The sequence below is a fragment of the Canis aureus genome, chromosome 14 (assembly GCF_053574225.1).
Source record: "Canis aureus isolate CA01 chromosome 14, VMU_Caureus_v.1.0, whole genome shotgun sequence".
Classification (NCBI taxonomy): domain Eukaryota; kingdom Metazoa; phylum Chordata; class Mammalia; order Carnivora; family Canidae; genus Canis; species Canis aureus.
In genome coordinates this window covers 21,009,862-21,036,571 of record NC_135624.1, presented here as the reverse complement: position 1 = coordinate 21,036,571, position 26,710 = coordinate 21,009,862, and the positions used below count along the sequence as shown (strand labels likewise).

Genomic DNA, 26,710 nt, shown 5'->3' with positions numbered 1-26,710 from the left:
TTTTTTTAAAAAATGAGGAAAATAATTGTCACTTGAGCAATGTACTATGATGGCCCATGTTTAGTGTCCCAAAGTAGGGAGAAATTTGAATCAGAGAAGGGACCACATGACAGGGTTGCAATCATCACATACTGCTATTGCCAAGGAAGTGGCAATAGCCACTTTTTTGTAGATTTGTAGAGGCACCAGGCACAAAATTCCCCAACCTCTTTCTCCTTTCATAGACTCACTTCCTCCTTCTTGTCTCCCATTGACTGAAGCCAATGAGAAGCCACCAGAAATGTAGTTCCCACAGATCAGCCTTCCAGGGTGCAGAGCAGAGAAGAACAAGATCAAGTGATGGGCAGATGGGAGATTATTTTAGTTATTTTTATTACCTCCTCTGTTCAGGCTCTGAAGATCCACTTAGCTCAACTGAACCTGAGTGAGATCAGAAAGAAGTATGGCTGAGAGATAGTAAAAAATGGTCACTACCACTGGGCAAAGTATGGAAAAGTGATGTTTTTTCAGTAATTTTCAAGGTAACATACTGACATGGCTCTAAGACTATGATATAAAATGTGATAGGAAAAATGTAAAACTGGCCATAAGATGCATATAAAAATATTAAAGCCACCTTTTATTATGGTTTAATTCCCTTAGGCACCACTGATGTAGGTATTAGATATTGAGTTAGTAGAGAATATTTCATAATAGGATGGCAAAGCAGTATTTCTAGAAAATTATCCCTCCATAATCCTCTCATTAGAGTATGTAGGACACAGTGATGCACCATCCAGATTCCTCATCAAATTGAAAGTCTTAGCCCGCTCACCCCATCCTAGTTGCTGGGAATGCTGTTAACAAACAGTTCCCAAGTGTCAGTACTGTCTTAGCTTCCCCAAGGCCACGTGCATCTTCTCAGTCACAGAACAGCTCACATCCCATGATTGATTAACACAGGCTTATAAAGGACCAACCCTCTGTCCTCATCTAGGGTCAGTTCCGAAGGATCATGCCTTTTTAGGACTCCTTCTAGGGATGGCTACAGCTTCCACTGACACTGTATCTCAGACTTCTCCATCTTGCTGCTTACCTCTCTTCCCTTCCACAGGTTGATCCCAAGAATACTTTCTAATAAAAGCCCCAAAATTCTGGTCTCCATTTCAGAGTCCACTTTCCTGGGACCCAACCTGTGTCACAGAGAACCCTTAAAAAACAAAACAAAACAAAACAAAATGAAACAACACTTGTATTTCTCTTTATTGTAAAACAATTAAATGAAGAAATTATTTTCCTGCTAATATTTCATTAAACTTTCTGCACATTAGCTTCCTTTTCCAAGTTTCTAGTTTTGCTCTTGAAATGTACTTGAGAAAATTAATAGACCTGGATATTTCCAAATAAAACCCAAGGCACACTAAGTTTTCTACCAGAAAATCAGAGTGAGAGCAAAAAGAACCAGGGCCAAGCTAGAAAGGAATGAGGACTTAAGAAAAATAGGTAGAAGAGCTACACATATAATAAAAATTTGTTTTTAACTTTAGGGGGAAAAGGAGGAGAGATGAAGGAGAGGGTAATAAACTCACGGATTTATACACTCAGTGGAAAACACACATAAAATGGCAAGTGGATGTCTGGTCTCATGGACTTCCTACACTAGAAATCCACTACTCTTAGGAATCAGAATACTTTTCCTCTGTGGCAGCACCACAGGAGAACACCAGATTTGTCATGGGTGCAAGTTCCCTCCACACTGTCTGAGCTCTACCCTCAGGGGATGTCAAAGCCAGAGTAGCCGAGAGCCCTCTTCGGTGATTGATAGGAAAGGTCAATCCTGCAAAATGATAATGAAATCATATCTTATTCTGTGATAATAGAATAATAATAGCTAACTTTTAAGGCACCTTGCTAAATGCTTAGAAAATACCTCATTTAGGGGGAAAAAAGGAGATGCTGATAACTATAAATCATGTATTGAGTTTTCACTATTATTAAATGATTATGGGTATCCAAAAAAAGGGAAGAAATCAAAGAGGAGCGAGATATAGGGGTTTCTGCAACATGTTAAGTTGGCTCGGCTGAACATTTCCCAAAATTCCCTTTCCTGTATGATTCAGGCTAGGTCAGACAACCAAGGAGGTCCTTATGAGAGATTTGGAGGGCAGTCCTTTCATAGCTCAGATACACTTTTGCTGGTCATCTTGTTAGCCTGAGCCAGTAGCTGAGCTTTCAATGACTCAATCTTTCCATGAATCCAACTTTTTTGTTTTCACCTTACAGACATGGGATGGATCCTCCCACATGAATTTGGTTCAGACACTGTGGCTACACATGCAGCAGGATAGAAGGAAGCGGTCTATTACTCACATAATGAGGTTTTCTGGGGGGAGCAAGGCAGGCTGTCAAGCATCTTGGAAAATGGCTTTGGAAGGCAGGGAAAGAGATTCACTGGGGGTTTTATGGTGGTCAGAGGATGGGGCTGGGGTGATAGCATACCTGCATGTGTTGGGGCTTATGCAGTTTGAACTTCCCACATTACTCAAGGCAGGGGTGTTTAGTCTTTCTTACCAGCCTGCTAGGTATGGGACGGAAGAAGTGGCAGTGGTAAAGCTCAAAAGCTATGAGCAGGCAAATGACAAAAAATGGGATAAAAGAACAAAAGGAGTCAGTCTCTTTAATAGAAGCTTCTTGGATTCCTGGACCACATGTGTGTGTTTTAGCCTATGACTGAGGGCCTAGGCTTTTGTAGAGCACTCATACCACGAAGATCAGAGGCAATAAGAAGGTATACAGGTTTCAGCATATCCTTATGGGCTCCACCTCATGCTTGTTCTTAGTCTCCCCCACTTTACATCTATCTTCCTTTCAAAATTGCCTGAACTATGTGGACTTTTAGCTCTAGCAGTAAGTACAAAGATAACAGCCTTAGAGAGAATACTTAACCAGCTCCCATCATTGCATATGGCCAAATCCATGAAACAAATACATGTGTGTATGTCTGTGTATGTGTACACATTAGTGATTCTGCTTCTCTGATTGAACTGTGACTGATACAGGAACCCAAATCCTAATTGTTTGGGTTTTGGGAACATGGTTCAAGAAAGGTTTGGCATCTCTGACCACATAATAATCTCATTCGATATATTTAATGGCTCTCATTGGGCTCCCAATTAAGTACACAGGTGTTTAAAGCCCCTACTATAGCCAAACTGGAATGCTGGCAGCTCTCTGATCAGACAGGCATATTTACATACACAAAATGCGGTGATGTGGGAAGAAGGCCATGCTCAACTACCACTAGCTAAGAGGCCCTAGCCAATCATCCCTCTTAGCCATGATTAGCTTATTTGTATGGTGGCATGTGTGTTCTCTTTGGATAATCCTCCACTTTATCAGCCTCATTTTGAAAAGCATGTCTTCATGTGTGTAACTGGTGAGGGTTTTTTTTTTTTTTTTCAAAGAAAGACTAAACATATTGAGACTGCCTTAATTATTATTTTTGTTAGAAATCAATTCTCAAGACCCCTCACAGAGTCTAACAATGTCAGTCATGATATCTACATATGGATTTCCTCCCTTTCATTTTTCTCTCACTTCCCTTAATATATTAAATGCCACAGCAATTTCCTACAATGCCCAGTTTGTGTCAAGTGAAGATTTTTCATACTTGTAGACAGGACTTAAAAATGCCAGCATTTAAAAGCTTAAGTTCTTATCAAGGCAAATGATTATAGTCATTTGTGTAATTCTTGTTGACAGTTTTCTTTAACTTTGGTCTCCATGTCATAAAAATTAATGTCTATAATTTGCTTTATGTTCCCACAGAGAGGGACAGCAAAAGAAAGAGGGAAAATACCTGCTCTGTTAGAGAGTGTGGCCAGAATTGATCATGTCAGTGAACATTCAGAATAAAATTAATGCTGCTAAGAGGGAAAGAAAAGGATGGAATAAAAAAAGCATTAAACAAATATACCAGGGGAGAAATATAAACTCTACAGAAGACAGGCCTGCTAATAAAAAGATAGAGTACTAAATTATTATGACTCTAAACTTAGCTGAATGATTGTAGTCATTTTTCAATTCCTGTTTACCAAGTCAAATTAGAAAAATAAACTTGCACAATAAGAATAATGGAGACACTGGAGAATAAGTACTGGCAAAATGCATGAGGGGAGTATTTAGAGTAACTGTGCACATAAACATTTGGTCTGGATGATATGCATTCTAGCATAATAAGAAAATTAGCAAACCTCTATTGAATTGCTTCTACTTGTCTTTAAACAAAGCACTCAAGACACACCATAAGATTAGGGGAAAACAGATGTGATATCATTCCACAGAGCAGGTAAAATGGCTGAGCCAGCTATTGTAATTCAGAAACTCTACTCTAGCAATATAATGAACAAATATAATAAAATGAAAAATCTTTAAACAGTTAGAACACAATGGGACCATAAGCAAAAGATAAGATAAGCTTAGAAAGAAAATATCATGTTAGACTGAAGTCATAGATTTTTGCCAACAAATTAGAAAATCAATGACCAAAGGAAATGAAGTAGATGTTTCATAATTGGCCTTTGGTGAAGCTTGTGACAAAATCTCATAAAATTCTATTTGTTAAATTGGTTTGAATTGGCTTAGAGATGAATATAGTCATCTAGACTGAAAATTGGTTGCTTCGTTGAAGGAATATGCCTAGAAGGCTCTGACAAGGATGAGTATTTATATTTTTCAATGCTCGTAGATTTTCCTTCATCCTTTCAAGGCCTTGATGAAAATGAGGGTAAAGTTACACATTCAGGCACTACCCATATGCAGACATTAACTTTTATATTTTTAGCTAGCTAAATGGTAGTGTATCCATTTGAAGAACACAGATGTAGAAAGGAAATGAAGGAATGGAATAAGATGAAATACTTCTGATAAAGGCATAAAGTACAAAATGCTGGCTGTTTCTGATCATGTCTATGTAAACAAACAGAGGCAGGTGGGGTTGTTTTGTTTTTGTTTTGTTTTTGCTTTACTTTGGTTATCATCTCCACACAATCTGGATTAAAAATAGTTGGAGTATAACTAAGAACTTAACCCTTGGATGATCCCCTTTCTTGATCCTTGAATGATCCTTGAACCTTGGATCTCTCCAGCTACTCTTCTATCTATCCCCCACACCCACTCTTTTCCACCCCAAAATCCTTCTTGTCAATGGAAAAAGAGCTGTCAGGAAGCTTCTCAGAGACATACTTTGTGTGACAACTAATGTAAGAGCCCTGCACACACAAGCCAGGTAACAAATAGAGCCTAGAACTTGCTGATTTTCTCTCACCTGACAGGTGGGAACCAGTAAGGGACAAATTTTATGTGGCAGTATCTCAGGATGTGATTGGGGCCTTTTAGTCACTGAGACAAAACTAATGAACAAATAGTAGGATTTTGTAAGATGCCTAAAAACTAGGTCACCTAATCTGATACAGAAGGTAGGAAAAACCATGGAAATGGATAAGCAAAGTAGCAGAGAGGAAGACTTGAACTGGATGTTAAAGGACAAGTAATCAATCATCTGGGATTTAGGAAAGAAAAGCAGGGGAAAGAATGTTCCAGGCAGAGAGAACCTTACATGAAAAGATACAGAAGCAGGTGCACACTGAAATTTAGGTAATTTGTTGTTAGAATGACTCTACACCCTGCCACCATGCCACCACCACTTAAAACTTTTAGTAAATGCTCTATTGTGCATAGGATAGTGGGGTGCATAGAGGATCCCTATTTTGGCCTATAAGACCTATACAATCTGGCCCATATCTAACTCTGCTGCTTTATCTTGCATCCTGTTGGGAGACAATTCTCCATGGGTCACTTGCGTTTCTCCACTTCTTGCAAGAAGTATTAACTGCCCTTTTTTTCCTTTTTTCCTATCTTTCCTTTCCTTTTTTTCTATCTTTTCAAATTAGATTGTATAGGGAACTTCCCTGGAACTTAGAGATAGTGTCTCCCTCTGGAGCAGAAGGTGATTTGCTTATTGTCCAGCATAATAAAGACAATATCTCCTACAGACAGGCCTCAAACAGGCCTACTTTCCATTTTAAAAGCTCAGATTTCTCAAAGATAACACAAGTTCACTGCGTGTTTACCTCCACCTTGATCTCTTCACATTGTCTATGTCAGGCTTATGGTGGTGGCGACAGCAGTGGTGGAGGATGGATGGTAGAGGTGGATGATGCAAATGTGAAGCTCTTGCTACTCGCTGTGTCCTGAGTAATGGAGTCTTTTGTCTCTGATCCCAGAGTCTTGTGTCTTCTGTCAACATCCATAAAATGGTGACACACTAATTTGTTTGTGTACATGTGGAATAAAATCCGAACCCATCACAGCTCTTGAACACTCTTACTTTCTGAACTCTAACATTATTATATATTAGAAAAATGCAAGTTAAGATCACAGAGAGCTATTACTACCTACATTTCAGAATGGTGAAAAAAAATACTAAATACTGGCAAGAATGACAAGAAACTAGATCACTCATACTTTGTTGATGGGGACATAGAATCATACAGCTACTCCAGTATGGCAGTTTCTTAAAAAACTAAATGTGAGATTACAATACATTTCAGCAATTGCAGTCTTGGGCATTTATCTCAGAGATATGAAAACTATGTTCACACAAATACCAGTACATAAATGTTTATTCTAATTTTATTCATGATAGATAAAAGCTGGAAATAGGCTGCTCATATTCAATAGGTGAATGGTTCAACAAACCCACATTCATACCATAGAATACCACTTGATAATAAAAGGGAACCAACTATTTATATAACTTTTTTTTAAAGAGAGAGAGAGAGTAAGAGAGCATGAGCAGGGTGAGTTGACATAGAGGAAGAGGGAGAGAGAGAGAACCTAAGCAGGTTCTACACTCAGTGTGCAGCCCATTGGAGGGCTCCATCTCATGACTCCAAGATCATGACCCAAGCCAAAATCAAGAGCTGGATGTTTAACTGACTAAGCCAATCAGATGCCCCAGAAGAAACAAACTGTTGATACATACAACAATTTGGAGAATTGGGGAAAAAATTAGGAGTGAAAAAAAGGCAATCCAAAAAGGATTACACATTGTATAATTCCATTTATATAACATTTTGAAATAGTGAAATTTTAAAGATAGAGAACAGATTAATGGTTTCCAGAAATTAGAGATAAAGGAAGAAGCAGGGAGAAAGGTGGATGCTACTACAAAGTGGTGGCATCAGGGATCTTTATAATGATGACATTGTTCAGTATCTTGACTGCTGTAGTACATACATAAACCTATACATGCAATAAAATTCTATAGAATTAAATATACACACACACATTCGCACACAAATGAAGACAGGTAAAACTGGGGAACTATGAATAAGGTCAGTGGATTGTATTAATGTCAATATCTAGTCTTAATACTGTGCTATAGTTTTGTATAATGTCATCATTGGGGGGAACTGAGGAAAGAGTCCACAGGCTCTCTCTGTGTTACTATTTTTTAAATTATTTATTCATGAGAGACACAGACTGAGAGAGAGAGAGAGAGAGAGAGAGGCAGAGACATCGAGAGAGGCAGAGACACAGGCAGAGGGAGAAGCAGGCTCCATGCAGGGAGCCTGATGTGGGACTTGATCCCAGGACTCTAGGACCATGCCCTGGGCCGAAGGCAGGCACTAAACCACCGAGCCATCCAGGGATTCCCAGTCCGTATTATTTTTTATAACTGATATAAATCTAAAATTCTATCAAAATAAAAATTTCTGCAACATGTCAAGGATACTTTTTTTGGATAAGAAAGGAAATCTATCAAAGGATATTTAAAAGCAAAAAGAGAAAAAGGATGAATCATTTCCTGTTTACACCGCATCAAAACCAACCAGTTTAATTCACTGTTACAACATTACATAATTCCACATTTATTTCTGTGTATTTTGATGGATTCCTCTTGCCTTATTATACTATAAGCTTGTTATGGCAGGACCATGTCTGGTCTGCTCATTATTTTAGCCCGAGGGCCTGACAGTTATTAGGTCATCAAATATTATTCAATAAATTAATGAAGGAAATTTTAAGAAGTAATGCTAATGAATCAGATGAAGCAGAATTTCACAATTGGGAATATAATATTTTAAGTACTGATAATGTCAAAGAAAGTGCCAGGACAACAGTGATCCAAGTGCACCCAAGTGTCTTATTGACTAGGGTTCACATCTGCTTCTGCTACTTCTCTGATGGGTAACAAGGCAAGTGATATGGTTCTCTAAGTCTTGACTTCTTCATCTCTGAGGCATCCCTATTAATGGCATCTATCCTACTGGGTTGTTATGAGAACTGAAATTATATAGGTAAAGCACAGTACTTGGAACACAGATGTTCAATAAATGCTGCTTCTTCTACTAAAATTATTAATTCCACTTTTAAAACTCATGTTACAAAACCAGTGGGTCCAGTTGAAGAAGGAAGACACAGGTCAGAAGGTTTCAGACTGAAAGAGATTTTTTTTTTTTCCTAACAAGTGTTTCTATAGTGAAAATGTTCTATAAGTATATTATTCTAATGGGAGATAAAAACAACAAACCAGTTAAATAAAAGCATTAAAAAATTCATATTTACCAAGATATTCCATATTCTGGGCCATAATATATTCTAAAATATTTTTTTTTAAATAGAGACCATTTAAAGTCCGTTCTCATCCCACAATGTAATTAAATGAGAAGTCAATAACAGAAAAATAGCTAGAAAATCCCTAAAATATTTGGAGATTATAAAACATACTTCCAAATAACATGGATCAAAGAAAAAGGTATAAGACAAATGAAAAAATATTTTGAACTAAATGAAAATGAAAATATAACATAACCATAAACTGTGGGATTCTGAAAAAACACTGCCTAGAAGGAAATTTATAGCATTGAATGCATATATTAAAATTGAAGAATGGTAAAAAATTAATAACCTAACTTTCTACCTTAGGAAACCAGAGAAAGAAGAATTTAAGTCCAAAGCAAGCAGAAGAGAAGATACAATAAAAAGCATGAATCAATAAAATTGAAAAAAATAGAGAAAATCAATAAACTAAAAGCTGGTTTTTGAAAAGATCAATAAAATTGATAAGCTTCTAGCAAGGTTAACCAGGAAAAAATAGGAAAGACGCAAATTTATCAACATCAGAAATAAGAAAAGGGTCACCACTACTGGTACTGGGGATATTAAAAGAATAATAAAAGAATATTATGATCAATTTTATATCCATTAATATGAATACTTAGGTGAAATGAACCAATTGCTTGAAAGACATGAAATACTAAAACTGACAAAGGAGAAATAGATAATTTGAACAGGCCTATATTGCTAAATAAAAATTTTGTAAAAATAGAAACCATTGAATCCTGATAATTTTGACGGTGAATTCTATAAAAAATTTAATGAATATAATGACATAAGTTCTCTACAATCTCTTTCAGAAAATAAAAGTAGATGGAACACTTTCCAATTTATTCTGAGATTAGTCTAACATCAAAACAGATAAAGACATTGCAAAAAGAAAAACCATTATTTCTCATGAAATATAGATATAAAATCCTTCACAAAATATTAGCAAGTATATATATTGATGCTGTATAAAAATAATTACACCACGAACAAATGTGATTTAATCCAAATATGCAAGGCTGGTTCAATATTTAAAAATCAACATAACCTGTATAACAGGCAAAAGTAAAAAATAATATGACCATATCAGTATATTTAGACACAGAATTTGATAAAGTCTGATACTCATTCACGATTAAAACTCTCAGCAAATAGGAATAGAGAAGAACTTTCCCATCTTAATGAAGAAAATGTACCCAAAAATCTATAGGTAATGTAGGAGCCAATGGCAGGCCACTCCAAGATGGGCCATTTTGGCATGAAGGCTACTTTGAATTAAAGAGCTATCAAAATCCAGCAGACTCAAGAAAAGTTCTTTATTTCCCCCTATACTGCCTTAAAAGAATTTATGTAGAGGACCTATTCTAGGAAGAGTGCTATCACTATAGAGAACTACATTATGATATGAACTAGGGATGGTAGATAGGAAGGAACCTAGCAAGGCCTGTTTGATCAGTCTTCTCTTTGCCCCATTTTTTTCTGAATGGCCCAGCAAATATTGTTTACCTAACATTTACTCTTCATCATTCTTTTTAAGGATTGCATTCCTTACCTTGAAGGTCCTAGACCCCTAACCTTTTCTCCTTAGTTCAGAATGACAGATATATCTCATGTTGCTTGACCGTCTTTGGAATGTCCATGCTTGTGTGGGTTCCCATATGTGCACTATCAAATTTTATTTTCTCCTGTTCATCTGTCTCATTAATTTGATTCTTAGTCTGGCTAGATATGAAGGGAATAGGTAATTCTTGCTCCTTGCCAATATTATCATACTCAATGGTGGTAGACTGAACTCTTTCCCTCTAGAAAGGGGTAGAAGGTAATGATAGCCTCTCTTTACCAATCTTATTCAACTTCACCTTGGAAGTCCTAGCTAGTACAATAAGACAAGAAAAGGAGACAAATAGTAGATTAGAAATAGGTTTGAAAGGAATAAATAAAACTCTTATTATCAAGTGACATGATTTCCTGTGTAGAAAATGCCAAAGTATTGGGCACCTGGGTGGCTCAGTGGCTGAGCATCTGCCTATGGCTCAGGTCATGATCCCTGGGTCCTGGGATGGAGTCCCACATCAGGCTCCCCAAAGGGAGCCTGCTTCTCCCCCTGCCTATGTCTCTGCCTCTCTCTCTCTCTCTCTCTCTCTCTCTCTCTCTCTCCCATGAATAAATAAATAAAATCTTAAAAGAAAAGAAAAGAAAAGAAAATCCCAAAGTATCAGTAAAAGACTTGTGGAACTAGTAAGCAAGTTTGGCAAGGTCATGGGATACAAGGTAAATATATATGTCAATTGCTTTCCTATGTATCATAGTGAGCAACTGGAATTTGAATTTTAAAAAACAATACCATTTATAATAGCATAAAAAATGAACTAAATTTAGATATAAATTTAATACAACAGGCACAGGGTCTCTATGAAAATTATAAAATTCTTATGAAACAAATCAAAGGAAGATCTTGGATAATGGAGACAAAATTCAGGTTCAGGGATTAGAAAACTCAGTATTATTAAGATGGCAATACTTCACAAATTGATATGTAGATTTGATATAATTCCAGTCAAAATCCCAGCAAGTTTTTTGTACACATTAACAATCTGATTCTAAAGTTTATATGGGGGCAGCCCAGGTGGCTCAGCGGTTTAGCGCTGACTTCAGCCCAGGGCCTGATCCTGGAGACCTGGGATCGAGCCCCACGTCAGGCTCCCTGCATGGAGCCTGCTTCTCCCTCTGCCTGTGTTTCTGCCTCTCTCTCTCTCTCTCTCATTCTCTCTCTCTCTCTCTCTGTCTCTCATGAATAAATAAATATTTAAAAAATAAATAAAATAAATATTTAAAATAAAAAATAAATATTTAAAAAATAAATATTAAAAAAAATTAAGTTTATACGGAAATGCAAAAGACCTAAAATAGCAAACACAATACTGAAAAATAACAAAGTCAAAGGACTCACACTACTGATTTCAAATAAACCTACAGATATCAAAACAATTGTGATATTTAGTAAAGAACAGATTCATAGATCAATGGAATAAAATAGCTCAGAAGTAGATTCACACAAATATAGTGAACTGATCTTTGAGAAAGAAGCAAAGCCAATGTAATGGAGAAAAGGTGATCTTTTTAAAAAGGGTGCTACAACAATGAGATGTCTTTATGCACAAAATAAATAAATACATAAATAAATAAACAAACAAATGAATGAACCTCTATACCCGTACAGTTTTCACAATAACTCAAAATGGATTGTAGACTTAAATATAAAACTACAAAACTAGAAAAGAGCAAAGCAGAAAATCTATGTGAACTGGTTTGGTGGTAAGTTTTTAGTTATAGCACTAAAAGTATGATCCATGAAAGAAAATATTGGTAAGTTGGACGTTATTGAAATAAAAAGCTTCTGCTCTGTGTAAGACATTTTTAAGAGGCTGAAAATCAAGTTAAATATTGAGAGAAAATATTTGGAAAACACATATCTGATAAAGGACTTGTATCCAAAACATACAAAGAATTCTTAAAATTCATCAAGGAGAAAACAAACCCAACATTAAAAAAAGATCTGAATAGGGGAGCCTGGGTGGCTCAATTGATTAAGCATCTGCCTTTAGCTCAGGTCATGATCCCAGGGTCCTGGAATGGAGCCCGTTGTTGGGGCAGGCTCCCTGCTCAGTGGGGAGTCTGCTTCTTTATCTTCCTCTGCCCCTTGCCCCACTCATGTTCTCTAAAATAAATAAATAAAATCTTTAAAAAATAAGATCTGAATAGCAACTTCATCAAAAAAGATAATCAGAAAATACATAAACACATGTAAAGATTCTCTGGGCACATGGGTGATTCAGTTGGTAAAACATCTGACTCTTGATTTCCACTCAAGTCATGATCTCAGGGACTTTAGATTGAGCCAGGCTTGGGGCTCCATGCTCAGAGTGGAGTCTTCTTGTTCCTCTCCCTGGCCCTCCCTCTGCTCATGTGCTCTCCCTCTCTCTACCACTCTAAAAAAAAAAAAAAAAAAAAAAAGTCTTTAAGAAAAGATTCTCAGCATTGTTTGTCATTGCAAATTGCAAATTAAAACACCATAATTTTACAGTGGAAAATCCTAGCAAATACTATCTTGGCCAAGTGAGCCAGGTCAATATTAACAAGAATGTCACTGATTGTATGTACTCTTACCTGATTCTAGTTATTAGCAAAACATCAGCCAAATCCCAAATAAAGTATATACCAGTAGTCCTCAAAACTATTAAGGTCATCAAAAACAAGGAAAGTCTGAGAAACTGTCACAGACAAGAAGAAGCTAAGGAGACACGACAACTGAATGTTGAAACTTTGATGGAATCTGGGGACAAAAAAAAAGGAACATTAGGTTAAAACTAAAAAAAAAATGCATAAGGTATGGACTTTAGTTAGTAATAATGTCTCAATATCATTAATTGAAATGTACCATATTAATGTTTAATGTTAATAGCAATGGAAATTTGGTGATTTGGTACATGGGAGTTCTCTGTACCATCTTTGCAATTTTCCTGTAAATCTACAATTATTCTAAGAACAATTTTACTATCATTTTTAAAGCTTTGTTTAATGGGAATGGAGTTTCACTTTTGCAAAATGAAAAATTTCTGGAGTTACATTGTGCAACAATGTGAATATACGAAACACTAATGAACTTTACACTTAAGAATGTTTAGGATGGGGGCACCTGGGTGGCTCAGTCAGTTAAGCATCTGTCTTCAGCTCAAGTCATGATCCCAGGATCATGGGATCCAGTCTGGTGTAGGGCTCCTGGCTGTTCAATGGAGAGTCTGCTTCTCCCTCTCCCTCTGCCCTCTTCCCTTTGTGCTTGCACGTGCACTTGCTCTCTTTCTCTCTCTCTCGAATAAATAAATAAATAAAATCTTTAAACAAATTCTTAAATTTGTTAGGATGGTTAATTTTTTAAAAGACTTTATTTATTTATTCATGAGAGATAGAGAGAGAGAGAGAGAGAGAGGCAGAAAGAGAAGCAGGCTCCATGCAGGGAGCCCGATGTGGGCCTTGATCCCAGGACCCCAGGATCACACCCTGGGCCTAAGGCAGGTGCTAAACTGCTGAGCCACCCAGGAATCCCCAGGATGGTTAATTTTATATTATGCATTTTTCACTATAATTAAATTTTTTTAATTCCTTTATTTTTATTTTTATTATTTTTAAAGATTGTATTTATTTATTCATGAGAGACACAGGCAGAGGGAGAAGCAGGCTCCATGCAGGGAGCCTGACGTGGGACTCGATCCTGGTCTCCAGGATCACGCCCTGGGCCAAAGGCGGCGCTAAACCACTGAGCCACCTGGGCTGCCCTTAAAAATTTCTTAAAGTCTCATTTTCACTTTTAGCCTCACGGCCAGGAGTTTCTCATTCTCTTCAATTGCTTTTAACAATACATATTAATTCTTACAAAATTACAATTATTAGTGTAGGTTCTAGCATCAATACAATGTTTAGCATATCTAAGCTATGCTAAGCATTTCACAAAAATCCTTCAAGTGTATCTTTATAGCAACTCCATCAGGTGGGTATTACTATGCCTCTCATGTCACGGGTGGTAAATATGAAGCTCAGAGGATTTAAGCAAATTGCCGCGATCTCATCGCTAGTAAGGAGTTCTAATTTCCAGAACTGTTGGACTACAAAAATCCACACTCACACCTACTTTGCTATATTTGCAGATTTCACTTATACAGTTCACAAACTCCAAGTACTAAAACAAACAAAAAAGCACAAGAGTAAACAAATGAATAAATGCCGAGGCAGCAGAGCAGCCAGCCAATTAAGTGGCTTTGAAATCCTTATGCATTTCCCACAACAGCTTTTTACCATTTTATAGATTGTGAGTCACTAACTATGATCGTAATAATACTAATACTGGGTCCTATTGCTTCCTTATATTCAATTAATCTCACGAAAACTGGGAGGGAAAAAAATGCTATAACCTAGAGACTGGAGACATCCTAAAGGTAGTACTTTTACACAAATGCTATATTTTTAGGAAAACCTGGCCACAAAAGGTCCATCCTAAATGTCTTTTCTCTTGAGGGGACAAAGAGTCTTAGGACAAAGAAGGGATGTAGTACCCTGAAGAAACAGGTTATTCCTTCATTTTGCTTAAAAACCAATCTGCATTTACCTGTCTTGTTTAACTAAGAAGCTCCTGTGCACTTGTCAAGCAGGGGCTGTCACTGATGGAAAAGCAATCTCACACTGAGATTTGTAAAATCTCACGTTGCTCTTCTGGCATTTTTAAAAAGGCAGAAAGCTCACAGAAGGCAAAACTGGATACTTCCTTGCAGGTTAAAGTTGGAAACCTTTGAGGAAAATATTTCAAGCTCTGGTTGATGTAAAAATCAGCACCAGAGCTTACTTTCAATATGGAAAATCATAAATCGCTGGAATAAAATCCCTGTTTTGGATGAGGGAGATCATGTGAGAGGAATGTGGAAAACACATAAATAATTTTGAGTAGAAAAGTGAACACATTTTCTAACCTCAAAAGTCTACAGAGTCTTAACCCAGAGTCCAAACTCTATGACTTCCTGCCCCCCTTTCATTAATTGTATTTTCACAGACTCACATGAAAGGAAGGCATAACCTCTATTATCAGGGTTCATATTTCAATACAGATTTATTAGCTCTACCCTATTGATCATGTTAGCTGAGGTTTCTCTAGCCTTGCTGGTGTTTTGTTCTCTGATTTTCCCAGGATTGAAATGAAGTATGTTAAAACTCTTCTCATTAGAGTATCTCCAGTAGTTTCTGCTTTTTGAAAATTGTTACGAGTTATTGGAGGCAGAAATAATAGTAATAATGATTTTTCCATCTTCTTGTGATTTTCAACCTTTAGTGTTACAAAATATCTTCGTTCACCTCTTTTAGTATTGGGGGGGCTGATTCTATTTTGACTATGTTAAGACCTTTGCTTTGCTTTTCATCGCAATTGCCTATTCTTTTATTTTTAACCTCCAAAATCATTCAATTTTAAGCACAGCCCTTTTAAACAGCGGTAAGCAAGAATTTGCTTTCATGGACAATCCAAAAATCATTTTTTCCCTTTGTAATAAGTGAAAGAAGCCTGTTATGTTTGTTGATACGATCTGTGTGTCTGGTCCCTGTTCCATCATATTGTTTTATGATATTTTTTGTTGAACGCAGAAAGTTGTTCACTATGTGATCTTTTCTCTTGCCCCCTCCCCCTTTTTAAGATGTATACTAAAGTACTGGATAGTAAAATGATATAATGTCTGAGATTTTCTTTAAAATGCTTCAACCATAAAAAGTGTTGGCAGCAAGAGATAAGTAAGTACAGATACCACCGACAGATATTGAAGCTGGATATTGTGGATCGTTGTAGTTTCTTTTATGTGTCATCAGAAATTTTTGTTTTCAAACATGGTTTGCTTTTTAAACAGTTGTAAAAAAATAATTTCATCTTTTTCATGTTCTACAAAGTTTGCATGTTTTTTATTTACTTTTATAATAAGCCAAGTTCTATCTTCATGAACATAGACCTGAAATAATGAAAACTTAAGAGCTTCATAAAAAGAAGAGTTAGTCTCTAAATCAAATAAAGACCTTCTCTATTGCCTCAAGCGCTGCAATAAATTATACATACTGTAAATGAGCACAGCTTCTTTTAAAGTTACAAGAAACAATTTTGTCTTTGTGAGAATTTTATAACTACATCCAATAGCCTATAAAAAGCCTCTCTTGATGCGGTTCCCATGGTGACAGGACATAATATATGTGTCCATTAAATTTGGAAATGTAATGAAGTGTAATAAAAATCTACTTCAGAAAAATACACTTCTCAGCATATTTTTATTAATTAAAATATTGCATTGAGCATTTTTCATGTCTGCATGCCTGACAGCAAATAAAAGCTTTGCCACATATTAACTGTGACTCTTGAGTTTCATCCAATATTAATTGGTACAAAATAGGAAAGGCATTTTTGCAGAGAAAATATTTTGACTGGTGGCCCAGAGTGATTAATGGGTAAACAGTTATGCTTCTTGAACTGTGCATATACCATTTCATATGCCACGAGCAATACAGATTCTGACATTTGTGTCCACAGAGGCAGTAACAGACTAGAAACCAAGTATCGTTAATCCTTGAGGAAGAAGAGAAGTTCTAAGTCCCTACCAGAGCCTTGCTGAGAATATGTGACCATTTTACTTGTGGGGGAGGCAGAGTATCATAAAAAAAGTTTAAGAAAAACCTGCATGAGTTCAACTGACAACAACAAAGCAAAGACCACAACAAAGATCATCCCACTAGGCAACTAGAGACACAGAAGTTGAAAAAAAAAAAAAAAAAGTTGGGGGAGGAAGGGGGAACCAAAGAGTAATGAGCAAATCGCTCTCATATTCAACTTTGAACAGTTAGAATTTTAAGCAGAATAAGAGGAAAGGAAAGAGTCTTATTCCCAGGATGATTGCTCAGTCATCTTCAAATAAGGAGCAGAAAATTCTCAACTACTTCCCATTTGATATCCTCTGTGTATGTCCTCCCAAATTAACAATACCTGAATGACTCTGACACACTTGAAAGCACCTGGAAAACATAACTGGTGAAAGCGTACATAGCTTCTGCTCAAGAAGAGCATGAATATTGCCTCTCTGTGATATTAATCTGAGAGGCATTTGCCTTTTGAGTTCTTCTGTCATATTGTAATGTAATACCTACAAGAATCTTCACTGGCCTGGTTGCTGTTCCATGAAGAACCCAATTGATCAAATCACACTGAGCAAGTAACCAACTAAAGAACTAATGTAAGTGGGACTTACTATGTCATAAACTGTCTCCCCAAAACATTTTTTAAAAACACTCTTATAGGATTCCCATTATGTAACCCACACCTCAAGACCCTAGATAAATTTTCTGGAATTTATGGAAAACACCTGAAAATATCACTGCTCCCACATACATAGCACCATTACTCAAAAATGAGAGGAAACACGTGGACACAATATCTATACCAGTATAGATATTCTATTCTATTACCAGTGCTATCACTGAGAGCAGAGTATCAGTAGTATATTAGGTGGTACAGATTTGCCTAGCTGTTGCAGTGAAAAGGCAATCCATAAATGTTTGGAAGTTCCCCAAGCAAATTTCTTTTCTTACAGGTTCAGAAATTTTTGGAAGTTGGAAACTCCGGGAGTTGCACATATATCAAGGCAAAATGGATAGCAAAAGAAGTGAAGAAACCAAAAACCTTCCAAATCTGGAGGCTCCTGAGGCAATGGAGCATAGCCAATTCCCAACAGCTACTCCTTACTTAATGAGGCACCCTCCTTTCACTAACCATGTGGAGGGATTCTCGACCAAAATACATCACAGTACTCTCTGAGAATTAGAACTCTGGTCAGGCTTCCCTGGTTTCCAACACATACACTCCAGCTCCCGTCTTCTCCAGAGTTTGTCTGAAGCATTCCCCTAGCCCCTGGTGCTTCATTCCACATTGAAGCACTCGTCAGATTATCTTTAATGGTCTCCTTCTCTGTGCCTGCCCACTCATCCAACTGTGAGCCCCTTGATAGTGGGAAGTGAATTTTTTTTCATCATTCTACACTTGAATACTGAACATATAAATGTTGCTGTACATAGATGGAAAAAGTCTTGATGATTAATTTATAAAATATTGCTTACATATGTATACGGATTCCATAACATTCATAATGGTGCGCTCCCTCCTTTGTACCTCAAGATCACATTGTCTGGAGAGTAGATACATGAAGATGCTTACATTGTTCTCTGTACTGGCTTGACTACTGAAAATATTACTAAACTGTCAAATCTGAATATGGAAAAAGAGAAAATACGTATACCGAGTCGCTACTCCTGCCTATTTGTGCCCATTTATTTATTAATTCTTTCACAGTATATTTTTTTGAGCACCTATAAAGTGTTAGGCTTGTCCTAGGCATTGTACAAGGAGCATTGAATAAATAGAAATTTCTTTACATACATAGAGTTTATCTTCTACTTTGTTTGGGGAAAAAGAATAAAATAGTAAAATAGAGATACCAAGCAAACTTAGGTTGTGATAAGCACTTACAGAAACAAACCAGAAGATGTAACAGTGTGGCTGGAAGGAGGGAGGGGCAATTCTCACAGATGGATATATAGAAAAGGCCTCTTTGAGGTTATTACTTTGACCAGGATAACTGCAGAAGCCCGAGGGAAGGAAGTGGGGTAAACTATGATGTCAGAGAGTGCCCCTTGGCTGGGGCAAGATTATGGAAGGTCTTAAAAAATGCTACAAGGAATTCAGATTTTATTGCAGTGCCCAAAGAAGCCATTAGAATGTTATAAGTAGGGAGGAGACAGGATTTTTCTTTAGGAAAGACCACTATGGTTTTTGGGTAGAAATGGAATGTGCTCTGCCAAGAGGTGAAGCAGAGGACCCCTTAGGAAAATTGGGCTGCATTTACTCTACTTCACCCTAATGATTCCCAAACATGGAAAATTTTGCTTCCCAAGGGATATCTGGCAATATCTGGAAATGTTCTTGTTTGTAACAACTAGGAAAGAGGGGTGCTAGTGGGCAGAAGTCCTGGATGCTGCTAAACCAATGAACAAGACAGCCCTGCTCAACAGACAACTACCCATCCAAAGGTGCCAAAGTTGAGAAACCCTGATTAACTCTATACAGATCTGCTCTTTGACGCCTGGATTGCATGACAGAAGTAACAGGAAAAACAAGTTATATAAATTACAAAGCATGTATGTTCATGGAAGCACAGAAGCAAACTATGGGGTTAAAAAAAAAAGAGAGCCAATAAGAAGAAACTGTAAAGCTAGATTTAGAGTCACCGCAAACATAGAATCATCCAGTAGTCCCCTTTGTACCAAAAACAACGATGCTTTGCTCTTGAGACCAACTGACTTAACCTTAGTTTCTTATTACATCATCAACATGGTGACCTTCATAGATAGAGAATACACATAGTTTTTTCTTTTTTGAGTTTCCTTTAAACTAAATAGCATTCCATTTAGACTATATTAACACTTAGAAATTCTTGATGAATGGCATTTCTTGTCCTTGGATGTGTCTTCCTTTCAATAGGTTCATAATTTGCCTTCAAAATTTAAGCATTTTATTAGTAATTGGGATTAAAATTATTCTTTACAACAATACCTGGACCTTCTCCGTTCATATGTCTAAAAACAGAGACAGATTCCACAACAGACAGTACTGTCACATACTGTTTTTTTTTTGTTTTTGTTTTTTTTTCCATGAAGAGACTGATGCAACAGGATTCTCCCAACAAATTATTATGCTGAGTCTCAGAGAAGGTTTCACACTCAAAGAGAGCCCCTGGGATGCTGTTATTACTCTTTGAAGGACACTTGACTTTCACCGAGCATCTGCCTTGTTTAACGTACCTCCACTAAATGTGAGCACCTGTACTGAATATGTTAACCAAGGAAAACAGCTAGCAAGAAACCATTCTGAAAGCCCCAGGACTTTGCCAGTAGGTTACAATACAATTTAGATCCCCCCCCCCAAAAAAAAATCCTTAAAAATAGGCTTCAGAGGTTTCCTTTAAAGTCTAGATTTTCTGAATGGCCACAATGAGTGAAAATCAACAAAAAATAATGGAAAAACAACGATTACATACTTACATACAAGCATGAACATTAGACCTACTAGAATAAACAGATTCTAACATGAGGCAGACAAAGATATTTAACAATGAAATACAAGTTAATACCAGTGAGGGTGGCAGGATGGGTACTCTCATGCACTACTGGGAAGCAGGGTTTATAAATTATTACAAACAATATTTGCATATTATTCTTCTTATTAAAATATTTGTATATTATTATTTGTATAATCTGATTTTGTAGAATCATCTCCAAACAACTTTTTGAACAGTTTATGTTTTATAATCTGATGTAACTTCCTTTCTATCCTAAGTGAGTGATCAGAGAAGAACACAAAGATTTATGAATGAGGGTACTTCCTGCAGAATTACTAATAGTTGTGTGAAATGGTAACTACAGCAGCCAGGAATTTGTCTAATTAACAGTTATAGTTAACCTAAAATATGAAATATTAATAAGTCATTAAAAATCAAGTTTTCAGGAAAACATTGAAGATATTAATGTATCCCTAGAATTTAAAATACTGCCTGGTACATGATAGTAAACCTCCTAAATATTTGTCAAATGAAAGAATGTGTCATTAAATAGAAGAGCACACAAAATCGTTTTTTTAATATAATCCACATTCTCTTATAAGCATAATTTAGATAGATAGATAGACCTGTACTGATGCATAGAAAAAGATCTGAAATACTCAGAATTGTTTAAAATGGTTTGGGGTTATGGGTTTATACATCATTGTTATTTTCTTTATTTCTTCCTTTATTTAAAAAATCTTCTAAAATAAATATTCACCAATTCTATAATCAGAGTGATCTTTTTGAGTGTGCATTAGAAATATAAATCACCATTCCTTTTTGTGGTGTTTCTTACTGGCCTTGACTCCATCTCTCTATTGAATCTCTTGAGTATTTATGGGATCAATTAATTGAGTTTAAAAAATATTTGCTGATGCTCTGTTAGGGGTCTTCCATGATCTGGGGAGATGTGAATAAATAGTACAATTCCTACTCTTAAAAATATTATGGTAAATATAAAGTTGTATTACTTATTTTTTTTTTAAGATTTTATTTATTTATTCATGAGAGACACAGAGAGAGAGAGGCAGAGACACAGGCAGAGGGAGAAGCAGGCTCCATGCAGGGAGCCCAATGTAGGACTCAATCCTGGAACTCAGGATCATGCCTTGAGCTGAAGGCAGATGCTCAACCACTGAGCCACCCAGGCATCCCTCCTTATGTTTTTAATAGAAAGATAATACAGTTAGGATAAAACTACAGAAAACCTCCTAATGGAAGTAAGTGGGCACAGGCTATCATGGGAGCAAAGAGGAAGAGTGTCTTCACCAACATGGAAGAGACCAGAAGGAGGAGGTAAAGCCATAAGAAAAAAGCAACGAGTATACAGTTGTAGAAGCCATGGAAAGATGAGCATAGAAGGCGACCAGTTGGCGTGCTGCCAAGGAACCAAATAAGACAACACCTGAGATGTGAAGTGAACAGATAGCATGGGTAGCTTTGCTTTTTGGTGTGTATTCTAGTCACATTTTTATTTCTACCCAAGGAGACATGATAAATGACATGTCTACTGCCTTCTCCAGCCTTCAGGCCTATTTGCCACCCCCTCCACCTGACTGTCAGTAAACACCCCCTCTTCTTGGTTATAGCTCCACAACCCTGATCATTCCATTCTCCACATCCCCAAATCTTCCACCTTACTTTCTTGCCCAAGAAACACATTCCCTAATGTTTAGGACATTATAAGACAAAAAAAAGCATCTTAGGACAGGGAATTCGTGACTGAAGCTGCAGAGAAGGTCAGTTCAAACAATGAAGTAACTGGTAAGATGGTAACTTTCAAACAAGACCCCTCTAGCCCTTCTCTGCTTGTTGCCACATCAGGCACAAAAGATGGATTACCTTAATACAGGCCCTTTGCATTAATAAATACCAGGTCCAATGGGAAGAGCCCCTGCTAGGGGTATCCCAGTAAGGTTCACAGCAACATGCACTTCACTCAACAGCCACACAATTACAACAGTTACTAATATGAGACTATGTGACCAATAGAGCTTAATGCATTTTGTGGCAAAATGTATATATAAGCAACTAATGTGGGAATTTTTTTTAATTTCCTTTTTTAAGCACAGAGTTCAGAATTAATTCAAAACATAAGGCAGCCTAACCAACGTGTGGACCACAGAATGTTGGTTTCATGGGATAGCTGTTATAAAAAGCAAGGATCCTAACTAAAAATCTGGGAAACACTGGATAAGACAAGTTTTTTTTATCACTGTCTTTAACAAGTCAAGGTGAATTGAATTTCTCCTAGAAGATGATAAGATATGTAACATTTCCCAAGTTTATGTGACCACAGAATCTCTTTGTACAGATTATTTTGCAGACCTAGGGTTTTCTTAGGGAGCATACTTTAAAATTTAATCATAGTACCAAATCATATTTTAAAATTATAGAATCAGGTTAGATCTCTAATCTCAGTGAGGAGTGATTCTAGAACAGCTGTTCTCAATTGTGTCTGCACGTTAAATCACCTGAAAGGGGAGTCTGGGTGGCTCAGTTGGTTAAGTGTCTGCCTTTGGCTCAGGTTGTGATTCCCCAGGGTCCTGGGACAGAGCATGTGTAGGGCTCTTGGATGCTCTGTGGGGAGCCTGCTTCTCCCTCTCCCTCTGCCCCTCCACATTGTTCACTGGTGCTCTGTCAAATAAATAAAAATATTTTAAAAAATAAAATAAAATCGCCTGAGAAACTTTAAAAATTCCTAATGCCCAATTCTTATTCCAAATCATTCAAATCAGAATCCTCAGAGGTAGGACCAAAATATCAGGATTCAGTAAAACTCTGAGGGCAGCCAAGTTGAGAGCCACCACTATCGAGTCTCCTACCAATGCCGGATGCTCTTCTTCAGCATCCTTGATATCTTGGTGTGCTAGCTCTCCAATATGGGGAACCCCTGTGGCTGCATGAAAGAGTGAAACATCCCTCTGCTATATCAAACACAAGATGAAACCCACTGTGTCTAAGATAACATTTATCTCAGTAATATCTTATATTGCTGAAACTGTAGGGCACATGCTACATTCCTATCTTCCATCAATAAATGAATGGCCCATATTTTTTCTCCTTAGTAGTTTGAACATAGTGTTCCACATAAAATTCCCACAAAGGGAAAAACAGGCCTCAAATTTATTAATAAAGTTCTAACAGCAAATATTGAAAAGCTGATATCCAGACAGAGAGTACAGAATATTAACTGTGACATGTAATATTTAAGGGCAGAAATTTTTTATTAATATTTATATACCTAATATGTACAATCGAGAAATCTAAATAGCAGAGATGCTTTTTGCATTATGCAGACAAAGGCCCAGTGAATCTCTCCAGCCTCCAGGGCACAGAGTTAGACTGTCTTGGAGGTAGGAGCTAACACAGGCCTCCTTGCCAAACTTGTCCTTGGTAGGAACCTTAATTAATTTTATTTATAGTTCTACCAAGTACAGCTCTGCTTCTTGGTGAATTACTCAGAACGCCTGTTTAGTTTTAAGACGCTGCTTTCAGTTGAATAGTTAAAATAAAAATATGTGACCTCCAGGGACTCCAGCCCCACAAACAACCATTCAAAACTTAAAACCTAAAATCATATGCCTTTGAGAGAACTGAGCAAAAACCATTTTCATAAATGACACCCTAAAAAAGCACTGTCCCCGATTTGGGATGAATGGTTATGTGGTAGGTCAATTCTGTTAAAATATGTAATATTTTATTCCCTTCCTTCTCATGGATTTCATGCAAAATTTGCATCAAAGAAAGCAAAATACATAGTGCTTTATCCTTAAAACTGAAAAGGTTTATGACAAGGTAGTTGTATTATTTATTTGAATAATAAAATAAAGCCCAATATCAACCTGACTTGCTAAAACCAGCTATCTGATCTTGGAGTCACTAATCTTTATTTCCTTCATAATCTAATTTCCTTTATTATTTGCATTGCTAATGACTGTTTTGATTAAAGAATTAGGGATAGAAATGATAATGCTGTATAATTAAGTATGCAGATTTGGAGCTTTTTGCTTTTAAATGCCGTGTATTGGAAGAGCCAGATCTTAGTAGTAGATAATTTGTGAAATTATATATTGCATTAGTAACGTGCTGGCATAGTTAAGGAGCTAAAAATTTCAGGATTATCCCATCTCCAGTAGCTGGTGGTCCATAAATATACCAAATGAATCTAAGTAGGCTTTTAGAAAATCCAATTTATTGAATTAAGTATGAGTTTTAATAGCCCAATAAAACATAACTCAAAGATAAATATTGAAAATTACATTGCCCAATTTCAACACAGCAACTCATTGAATTTTATCTCCTTACAAAAAAAAAACAAATATTATAATTATTTTTCATGACAAATTTGTATCTAATTTAAATGATACTCCTTTGTGAACCTGAGAGTTTCTGTAATAATGGGGTAAAGTTATCTGCTTTTTTCAACACAGCTTATTAGGTGTTTTAAAGAATGCATGAATGAATGAATTAATTAATTAATTAATTTGAGAGAGAGGGAGTGTGTGAGTGAGTGTGTGTGTGTGTGTGTGACAGAAAGAGAGAGAGAGAGATTGAGCACACACCCAAGAGCAGTGTTAGGGGCAGGGAGAGAGACAAGCAGACTCCATGCTGAGGGCTCCATATCATGACCCTGAGATCAAGACCTGAGCCAAAATCAAGAGTCAGCTGCTTAATCAACAGAGCCACCCAGGAGCCCCTGCTTATTAGGTGTTTTAAAACTGAAATATTAAGAAGGCCTCAGGGAGTATGTAGCACTTATGCTAAAGAAGAGGAAACTGGGAAAGCAGCTGAGAGGATGCAGGAATTGGCATGTATTTCATGTTGTGGTTGGGCCACTGTCACATAGAAGAGGGACTGGACTTTCTCTGAAGCATCTGAGACTAGAGAACAAATAGAGATAGGCTGTAAAACAACATAAGGAAATATTTTCAGGCAGTCAAAATTATTTCAAGAATGGAAAATTCCCCAAAGGAAGTGATTCTTTAATTAATAAAAGCAATTGAGTCCAGGGTTGAAGGACACAGGCAGAAAGATTGAAGAAGAGGTCGGGCATCAGAATCAGGAGTCAACTGGATTACTTTCAAAGTTTGGTTTTATCCTGAGGTCCTAGAAGTTTCTGAGATTAATTAAAGTTCATTGGGGAATATTAAAAATCAAGGAATTTAAATGAATCACTTGAAAGAGCAGAAATCAAAATCTATTGAAAATGACTTTTAAACCAAGGTGCAACATGGAGAGACACACACATTTTTGTAATTAAATAATTCTCTATTAAAAATCTGTACAAGTGGATGCCTGGGTGGCTCAGTGGTTGAGCAACTGCTTTTAGCTCAGGGCATGATCCAGGGGTCCTGGGATTGAGTTCTGCATTGGGCTCCCTGCGGGGAGCTTGCTTCTCTCTCTGTGTCTCTCATTAATAAATAAGTAAAATATTAAAAAATAAAATTATAAAAAAATCTGTACAAGCATTGTCATCTTTTTCTATATAAAGTCACTTTTTGGGGAAAATCTGTACAAGAATGGTCTTTCTTGATATGTCAAACTAAAAATTATCAACTATTAGATACTTGCATGCTTATAATTGCTATCCTAGATTTATAATGATTTTTTCTTTTTCTTGATTATATTAATATTTAGTTTTCTTTAAAAGGGCATGTTTAATTGAGAAATAGGAAGTTTCAGTAAGGTATTAGAAGTATGTTTGACTATATGTAGATATTCACAGAAAAAAGTTAAAAACTGAGACACTTAGATAATTCTTTGTCAAAGCCTCCCTTTCACCTTGCCTGGATACTACGTAAGAAAAAAAAAGAAGAAGAAGAACTTAAATTATGATTATCTAAATTTGTCCTTTAATTTCTCAGTGCAGAAACAGCATATATATTCCATCATCTGAAAGCTCACATAAATTGATAAAATAAGCATCCTGGATATATTTTGCCAAAAGTAAGAGGGCTCTATCTTAGTGTCTTTCACAATTATGTACTAAGGGGTATTTTAAATTTTATAGTATTTTAGTTTAAAATCAAATAATTGTTAATAATTATTTAGGGTTATAATTGCAACAGTTACACTAACTATGGGGGTGAAAAGTAGCAAGATTTAATTCTGGTTAAATTAAGCATTGTACCAAGCTATATCCTTGTAGTCAAAATTAAGGCAATAACCACACACGTTACAAATTTAAAAGAAGAAAAATATTATTTATTCTGCTGCTCCCTGCTAATATCATGCAAGACAACTTATGAAAAAAACCCATAATACTTGCTGTGTATCTACCACCTAAGTACTCTATTTTAAAATCACAGCTGTCTTCATTTAAATGCTGTGACATA

At 36.5% G+C, this 26,710-nt stretch overlaps 2 long non-coding RNA genes across 14 annotated transcripts in view; both read right to left on the bottom strand.

The window, feature by feature from the left end:
• Positions 1-17,983, bottom strand: part of LOC144283217 (uncharacterized) — a 142,112-nt gene extending 124,129 nt beyond the window's left edge. For 5 of the 9 annotated variants that reach the window (XR_013351644.1, XR_013351642.1, XR_013351645.1 and 2 more), the window contains exons 1-4: positions 17,809-17,983; positions 12,817-12,982; positions 1,076-1,189; positions 378-420 (exon numbers count right to left, since the gene is read on the bottom strand). This is a non-coding gene — a long non-coding RNA (uncharacterized LOC144283217). Of the gene's footprint in view, positions 1-230; positions 421-1,075; positions 1,190-6,110; positions 6,277-12,816; positions 12,983-17,808 lie in introns of all 9 variants that reach the window. The other 4 variants (XR_013351648.1, XR_013351649.1, XR_013351643.1 and 1 more) reach the window with 3 other exon arrangements.
• Positions 1-26,710, bottom strand: part of LOC144283221 (uncharacterized) — a 310,775-nt gene that overhangs the window by 233,166 nt on the left and 50,899 nt on the right. The window lies entirely within an intron of this gene.